Genomic DNA, 9,030 nt, shown 5'->3' with positions numbered 1-9,030 from the left:
TTCATGCTCTGTCTCTCTCTGTCCCAAAAATAAATAAATGTTGAAAAAAAAATTTTTTTAAAGATTTACTAATAAGTAAATTGGCAGTAATGGATAGGAGTGAGAGGCTAATAGGTAACTATCAAGGAGGGACATTATTCTTTTTTTCTTAATTTTTTTTTCAACGTTTATTTATTTTTGGGACAGAGAGAGACAGAGCATGAACGGGGGACGGGCAGAGAGAGAGGGAGACACAGAATCGGAAATAGGCTCCAGGCTCTGAGCCATCAGCCCAGAGCCCGACGCGGGGCTCGAACTCACGGACCGTGAGATCGTGACCTGGCTGAAGTCGGACGCCCAACCGACTGCGCCACCCAGGCGCCCCAATTTTCTTAATTTTTTTAATGTTTATTCATTTTTGAGAGCCAGAGCGTGAGCAGGGAAGGGGCAGAGAGGGAGACACAGAATCCAAAGCAGGCTCCATGCTCCAAGCTGCCAGCATAGAGCCCGATGCGGGCTCAACGCACCAATGGTGAGTTCATGACTAGAGCCAAGATGGACACTTAACCGACTGAGCCACCCAGGCGCCCCAAGGAGGGACATTATTAAAGTCTAATCTAGACTGGTAGCTTTGAAGAAGGAGAAGAAAAAAGGTATGGAAGGAAAGATCAACAGAACACTACTTAAAAAAAAGAAGAGGAAAAGGTTTATCTGGCAAACATAACAAAAGGGGTCAATTTCTGGACAAGAAGGGGGAAGAAGGGGATTCTGCATTCCCATTCCTCAGTGCCATCAGTATATGACTACAGGAGACTGAGGAATTTGCCTGTTTCTGGAAACTCTAGAACAAGCAGCCAATTTGGAGCTTCCAGTTCAAAGATAATAGTTTCCTGGTATATTAGGTAAAATGTAGCATTCATGTTTAGGTGTTAGAGACGCAATAGATATGGCAGTTTTAGAGATGATGTTTATTTATTTACGGCTCCTTTTTCTCCAGGGACTTTTCAGCAGCCTTCGCAAATTAGGAAAGAGTATTCATCTGGTGTACACAGATAATATCATTGCGCTTAGAATTTTAAAATCACTCTGCTGACTATGACTTGGAATTTATCTCTATTTCTTCTTCCTCTGACAGAGAGAAAACTGCAGTGCTGCAAATACAACTGATTCAGCATTATGGTATCTACCAAGTGCAAGCAATCCCACTCTACAAGAGCACTACAAGCCTTCCAGAACTCAAACTTGTAAGGTGGGTGAGGTCGGAGGACAGAGTACAAACACATATACTCAAGTAGCTCTAATTCATGACAGTATCTTGTAAGAAACATAGACAAGCCTTATGGAAAGATTAATTTCAACTGAGCCGCCTGGAAAGAAGCTTCAGGGAGAAAGTGAGATCAACATCGGGCCCATTTTAACTCTTGGAAGGGTGATTCCAAGCATTGAAAACAGCACAAACAATAACAAGAAAAAGATATGAGAAAATACTGGATGTATCTTTTTTACTTCGAAAGTGGTACATTTTCATTTTTAGGAGAAAAACATGAATTATGGTAAGAAAAAAAAAGTTTAACCTGAAATCCCACCACTCAATCCCACCACATTTTAGTATATGCTCTTCCACATATAGGATAATATAAAACGGGATCATTCTAAACATATCTCCCTACTGGTTTTTGCATAACATCTTACTGGAGTGATTAAAAACCACAGGCCTACCTGACTTGAAGACCAAGTATAGCTCTTTCCTTAGAGCTCCCACTTCAACTTGTTCTTTTCTCTTTCCTTCCAAGATCTCTATAGGTAGATCCATGCTACTAGCCACTGTATTTAATTTTTCTTTTTTACACATGAAATCAAAAAGGTATGTATGGTATGACTTATTTAACATACAACTTCAATATAGCCATTGTTGACACCTTTTAGGTTTTTGGTCCTGCATTTCAAAGTGAGCTCATTTGCATAATTAAAATACTGAAGTTCTGGCCCTGCCACTTATTAGCCCTGGGCTCTATGAGTCTTAGTTTCCTCATCTATAAATTAGGAGTAACAACCACATAGTGTTGCCCTAAGGATAAATAAAATAATTAGTAATTTTTAAAACCACTTTGTTTCACTGGTGCATTTCTGAAATTGAGAATACTGTGACTCCAAATGTAAATGAAGTAATAAAGAACTCTCTAGAATTTGCCCCGTCTTTCTCTATCTGCACTCCCCCAGTGCTTGAAGGCAGCCTTCCCTGTCTCTTGGATGGATGGCTCTCCAACAATGTGTGTCTCACTCTCCAATCTATGTTCCTCACCACTACCAGGGTTATCCTACCCAAACCCAAAACTGTCCATGTTATATCTCAGTTTAAAATCCTTCCACTGCCTCACATCCAGTGCCTAGAATGGTCCCCTTCTAGAAATTATCCTATAAATGTACTTGCACAGGCATAAAATGACTTAACTGTGTCATTCATTGCCACAGTCTGAAATAGCAAAAGATCACAAATAACCTGAGGTCCCTCCATAAGGGCCCAGTTACATAAACTATGTTACAGTCATCAATGGATTACTATGTAACCGTCAAAAGATTCAATATGTATTAAGAAATGTTCTCAAAGGGAAAAAAATCAAGGAACAGGGCAGTAATGATAGGTCACCACTTATATAAAAGGCGAACACATATTGCCTGAATATGCATAAACTATCTCTAGAAGCATACCCAAGACATTGGGTTTCCTGTGTCCATTGGTTTCCTATGAGGAGGAACCCTATTGGTTTCCTATTGAAACTGTGACTGATGTTCAAGGGTGGGATAGAGACTGTTTACTAAATCCCAAACCTTTCAAATTTCAAACCAGGTGAATTTTTTACTTATTCAAAAATTAAAGGATTTTTTGATTGGTTAATATGGCATATAATATTTTTTGATTGGGTTTTTTTGATTGGTTAATATGGCATATAAGTCCCTTCCCAAACTAGCACAATCTACCTTGGTAGTCTCATTACTAAAGCTCCCCCACTCCCTAACTGCACATTTACACTCTTGTCTCTTTGCATTTGCACAGAAGGCTTTTCCATTTTTCTCTGGCTGACAAACTTGCTTGTGCTTCAAATACTGGCTCCCTGGGATGGAATGAACTTCCCCTCCTGTCTTCCTGCCATATTCTGCAAAAGGGCCTTTGGCCTGATTTGATTACATGTTTGCTCCCTGGCAAACATGGCTGGGTTCACAGTCCTACCTGAATCCATCAGAAGCTTCTACCCCTCAGATGCAAAGTCCAGACCTCAGAAGGCAATAAAAAGAGTGATGACACAGCAGCACTATTCACATGAGCCAAAAGGAAGGTACCTAAGTAGCTATCAATAGATGAATAAACAAAATGCAGTACATACATGCAATGGAGTATTATTATTAGCCTTAAAAAGGAAGGAAATTCTGACATAATTTACATGGATGAACCTTGAAGACATTATGTTAAGTAAAATAAGACAGTCACCAAAGGAAAAATACCATATGATTCTACTTTATATGAGTTGCCTAGAGAAGTCAAACTCAAAGAGACAGAAAGTAGAATTATAGCTGTCAGGAACTCAGTGGAATAAGAAATGGGAAGTTGTGTGTAATGGGTACAGAGTTTCAGCTGGGGGCAATGAAAAGGTTCTAGAGGTAGAAGGTGATCATGGTAACACAACAATGTGAATGTACTTACTGTCACAGAATTGTACACTTAAAAATAGTTAAAATGACACCTTTTTATTATTTTTTTTATTTTTTATTTTTTGAAGACAGAGAGTGCAAGTGGGGTAAGAAGGACAAAGGGAGAGAGAGAGAATCCCAAGTAGGCTCCACACTCAGCACAGAGCCCCTCACAGGGCTCAATCCCACAATCCTGGGATCATGACCTGAACCAAAATCATGAGTCAGACGCTCAACTGAGCCACCCAGGGGCCTCTACAATGGTAGCTTTTATGTTACATGTATCTTCCTACAATAATAAAAAAAAAATTTTTTTTTAAAGAAAGAAAGAAAAGAATCAGAGACTTCCACAGTCTCATGACAGTAATATTATCCTAGAATTCCTTCAGATTTCAAAAGTACCTTTATATTCTCATCCTGGTATTAAGCTCTTATAGTTTCTACACTCCAAGATGTTTTTTATCAAACCAAAAAAAAAAAAAAAAAAAAAGGGAGAGAGAGAGAATATAATCTTTTTTAAAAGGTCTGATGAAAGAACAAGAGACTATTAAAACTGACAGGCAGATTTTGAAAAAGATACAAACAGAATTCTAGCAGTAAAAAATACTGTCATTTAAATTAAAAACTCAGTAGACGAACGAAATGACAGACACAGCTGCATGAGAATTAGCAAACTGGAAGAACTGAAGAAATTACTAAAGGTAAAACACAAACTACTAAGAAATATGAAGGATAGAGTGATAAAGTACAACATTTTTCTAATTAGAGTTCCCAAGGGAGAGAATAAAATGAGGAAAGAATTAAAAATTCAAAAAGATAATGGCTAAGAATTATCTAGGATTGATAAACGAAATCAATCCTCAAAAATCAGGGAGCCCAAAAAAAATCTCAAGAAAGATAAATAAGGTCTTAAAAACCCCTGGGAGAAAAGTTGTAACCTGCAGCAAAACAACAATTGGCTGATGTGAATACAGAAACAGTGGAATAATATTTTCAAAGTGCTGGAAAAAAATTACTATCAGCCCTGATTAGCATATCTAATGAAATTATCTTTCAAAAAAGAAGACAAAAGAAAGACATTTTCAGCCAAATAAAAACTTAGAATGTATACAGCCCAAAGACCCCATTAAAGATAATACTAGCATAGGGGCCCCTGGGTAGCTCAGCTGGTTGAGCGTCTGACTTCAGCTCAAGTCATGATTTCACAGTTTGTGAGTCTGAGCCCTACGTTGGGCTCTGTGCTGACAGCTCAGAGTCTGGAGCCTGCTTCAGATTGTGGCTCTCCCTCTCGCTCTCTGCCTCTTCCCCGCGTGTGTGTTTTTTCTCTCTCTCTCTCTGTCAAAAATAAAAATAAACATTAAAAAAAAAGATACTAGTGTAGGGTGTACTTCAGGAAGTAGAGAAATATACCTAGAAGGAAGGTCTGTTTGTTCATCACTTCTCTTACATCTCAAAAAAATAGTAAATGTGGGTAAATGGGGAAAAAAGCAACAGTCTAAGACAACAATACTATCTAACTTATGGGGTGAAAACATAAGGCAAACAAAATTTTGCACAACCATAAGTAAAGGGATCATGGAACTAGAAGTATTTTACAATCTTTATATTACTCAGGAAGATAGTAAAAATGCTATCTAATTTAAGACATTGACATTAAATACACATGTTAAAAAAATTTCCAGAAAACCACCATAAGACTAGAAATAACAGTATACCTTCTAAACTAGTAGTGTGGCCATCATATTCTTTGACTCTATTACCCCCATGTTGATAGGATATCTGAAAGAGATTCTAGCCCTCCTTTCAGATAAGAGATACTAAGCCCACCCAGTACCTACCATAGTATGTAGTCATTATATATTTGTTACATTAATTTGGCTGTTCCAGAATAAAATGAATTCTATTTTACAAATGCATTATACTTCTCAACTCTACCTGGAAGGCTGATCCTATCTTACTTATTTTAGTGAGTGGCCTGACTATCCCTTCATCTTTTTTCTTTTTAAGAAAATGGGACAATGAATGCTTGGGATAAAATCCCAAATCCTAAACTCCATTTCTTAATTCTAAATTGGGGGGACAAATATAGAGGGGGGGGGTACTTTACTTTTCCCTTCACTATTGCTCCAAAGGAGTTATCAATCAAAAATTTAGATGTTTGATTCAATCATGAGGAAATGGCAATCAAAGCTCAGGCACCTAAACTGTGAGTGATATTTTCCCCACAGTTGGTAAAACTGTATATTCCACAACATATGGAATTCTACTGAAAGCTTTCACTGGCACTTTGCCTTGTTAAGCAAAAGTTAGAAGTTATGCTTAGACATTAAAAAAAAAGAATCAACACTGCCTTTTCATTAGACTAACATTTTAAAATATGATTTAAAAATTATGGAAAATATCTTAATATATCTAACACTCATTGAGCTCTTAACTATATGACAGGCATAGTTCTAAACATTTTTATGAATTCATTAATCCTCACAATAACACATGATGAGTCAGGTAGTATTATGATTAGCTTTATTTTACAGAGGAGGACCATGAGAAATAGAGATTAAATAATTTCCCCAATTTACATACCTCAGAGGTATCAATCAATAGTGGGATTTGAACCAAGGAGTTTAGCTCTGGAGTCTTTACTCTTAACCATTATACCCTACTGCTTTCCAAGATTCTTGTCAAGTTTGTATCCTGATTTACCTTGTATCTTTATCTAAAGTCTGACTTTGGTATTTGCTAACTCATACTAGATGCATTTTGCCAAACTTGTCTATTCTGTTTATTTGCAAAGCATTAAAACTAATAGAGAATTTCAAATCCATGTTATAGTTTTATTTACACTTAACAAATTCTGCATCTTCCTATGTTGGACAGGATTATTCCCACCTCACCCCAGGACTTTATGCCTGTAATTGATTCATTCAGGAAACAGGAATTAGATGGTCCTACTACATGCAATGCCCTGTGCTAAGCAAAAATTTACAGCTACTTTCCTAATTGGCAGCTAAACCTCACCAAGATTCACCCACAGCATGATATATATTTTTCCAAAAAAACATAAAACAGTTTTGGTAGGGAAGCAGCACATGGTCTTCCCATTTGTTCATTCCACAAGTATTCTTCAAGACTCTACTATGTGCAAGCACTATGACGGGTGCTGAAAATTCTGGGGCAAACACAGTAGAACCAGTATTTGCTCCTTAAGCCTCTAGTGGGGAGAAAGATGTTAAGTATCACACAGATAATTACTTACAATTGTGATAAGCAAAATAAGGAAAAAAGTATAGAAATCATATGATAGACAGACCTAACTTAGTTCTGAAGATAAAGTCAGGGAGGATGTCCCTAAAACACTGACATTTAATATGGAAGTTGAGGATTGGTGGAAATTGCCCAAATAAAGAAGCACTGAAAAGTAGTTCAAGCAGAGGAACAGCACTGTGCTTTGGAGGAAATGAAAACCCCGTGTGTCTGGAGTACCACAAGAAGACAACAGCTGAGGCCAATGTTCAAAGGTCTTTTCCTCACTATGAGGCCCACCACCTGCTCACTCTGCTGCTGGTCCACTCATATTTTCTCCGTGGCTTCAAGAAATAAAGCATTTACAGTACTAGTGCACAACCCCTTAAAATGGGTAACTTAAATTTTGCAAACAATTTCACTGGTGGAGAGGACATGGATAAGATAAATATTTTCTAAGATTATAAATTTCATCTGTATTTTAACAACTTGAAGCCAGAGACCATATCTTACGTATCCTACTATCACTCAGGACACCTAGCAAGGTACATAGCAAGGGTCTGATAAATAATTTTGCTCTTTGGGGAGAAGAGCAAAGATAAGATATTTAAGTGTTAGTAGTCTTGATTTTTTTCTGTGTAAGAATTATGCCGCCATTCATATATCCTTATCCACTTTAACTGTGTGAATAAAAACAGGTTGTCTACCTTACAGATAAAACCAATTCTTCAGAGATGCATTGAACAAAGAAAGAAGGCTTAAAATATAGGGAGCTAGGTAATAGAGGTCCCTCACCTCTCAACTCTAAGAACAAATGTGCTATTTCTCTTTCTTCACAGAAAGCTTACTTGTGGGAATAAGGTAAACTTATTTCAAAAGAAGGAATGACTTTTACTTGGATTGTGGCCAGCTGCAATGAAATTCAGCCACTTTCCTCTTAAAAGTCATTTGACTGGAAATCTTATCGGTGGGAAATTCTCTAGGGGCCAAAGATTCTATTTTCTGCAACTTGACAATATTTGTAAAACATTTTTAGTTCTAAGATTCACTACCTCTCATCCTCTATACACATAAAAATCCCACACTCATACCAATCCAATAAGCTGACTTCTAGAAGTAACAAAATTTTTTGAAATCTAAAAGTCCAAATAAGTAACAACAGAATACAATATCATTTATGAATCTTTGTTTTTCTCTTTGATTACATAGCCATTTGTATATAGCAACATTTGAAGGCAAGAAAAGAGAATCACCATGCCTTCCAAGGGAGGCAAAAGATAGTGAGCTATCCTCATTAGAATGACTAGCTGGGATAGCAACTATCAAAGCACAACACACTTGTGGAAGGAATACCATGAGCAAGGGACTAGGATAAGAACAGCACCAGAAATACCAAGAATATAGTCCCATTCTTGCCCTCCAGAAACCAACAATCTAAAGGAAATACCCTAAGGGAGGGGGCGGGGCAGGTGGGAGGGATAAGAAAAACCACAAATCAATCATCAGACTGATGACCCAATATACAAGGACACAAAATGTACCAAGCGACTGGAAAGAAAGCAACAAATCCCCAATTTCCTATGTCTAATTATACAAGTTCCCTTTCATCCATTACTCTCTCATACCCTACCTATCTCTTTGTCGGCACATATTGCTCATACCTAAATAGATTTAATCAGACTAAAGCCCCCATATCTTTAAATAGTATGTCAAGATTAGTTCTTTCAGGATCTAGCCCATTATTTTAAAGTCATCTCATTCCACACTTACTGAAACAAGCAGTAAAGTACATCATGGCTCTTCAATGGCACATGACAAAGTCTTGGGATATTGTAACAGACTGGGTCTCCTCACTTTTCTTTGCAAATTTTTTTTTAGCATTTATTTATTTTTGAGAGATAGATCATGAGCGGGAAATGGGCAGAGAGAGGAAGACACAGAATTTGAAGTAGGCTCCAGGCTCTAAGCTGTCAGCACAGAGCCCAATGCAAGGCTGGAACCCATGAACTGTGAGATCATGACCTGAGCCAAAGGTGGACGCTTAACCGACTGAGCCACCCAGGCACCCCTTTCCTTGCAAATTCTTAAACAGGAAAGTGAATTAAAGGAGTTGAGGTATTG

The 9,030-nt window shown here is 37.6% G+C and overlaps 1 protein-coding gene and 1 long non-coding RNA gene across 4 annotated transcripts in view; one reads left to right on the top strand and one right to left on the bottom strand.

Moving 5' to 3' along the window:
- LOC121036810 (uncharacterized) overlaps positions 1–9,030 on the top strand; it is a 75,723-nt gene that overhangs the window by 26,395 nt on the left and 40,298 nt on the right. For both annotated transcript variants that reach the window (XR_005793483.1, XR_005793482.1), the window contains exon 2: positions 1,115–1,228. This is a non-coding gene — a long non-coding RNA (uncharacterized LOC121036810). The remainder of the gene's footprint in view (positions 1–1,114; positions 1,229–9,030) is intronic.
- Positions 1–9,030, bottom strand: part of VCL (vinculin) — a 112,345-nt gene that overhangs the window by 95,686 nt on the left and 7,629 nt on the right. The window lies entirely within an intron of this gene.

The sequence above is a fragment of the Herpailurus yagouaroundi genome, unplaced genomic scaffold, assembly GCF_014898765.1.
Source record: "Herpailurus yagouaroundi ecotype Mexico unplaced genomic scaffold, PumYag 163, whole genome shotgun sequence".
NCBI lineage: Eukaryota > Metazoa > Chordata > Mammalia > Carnivora > Felidae > Herpailurus > Herpailurus yagouaroundi.
This window is presented reverse-complemented; position numbering and strand designations above follow the sequence as displayed.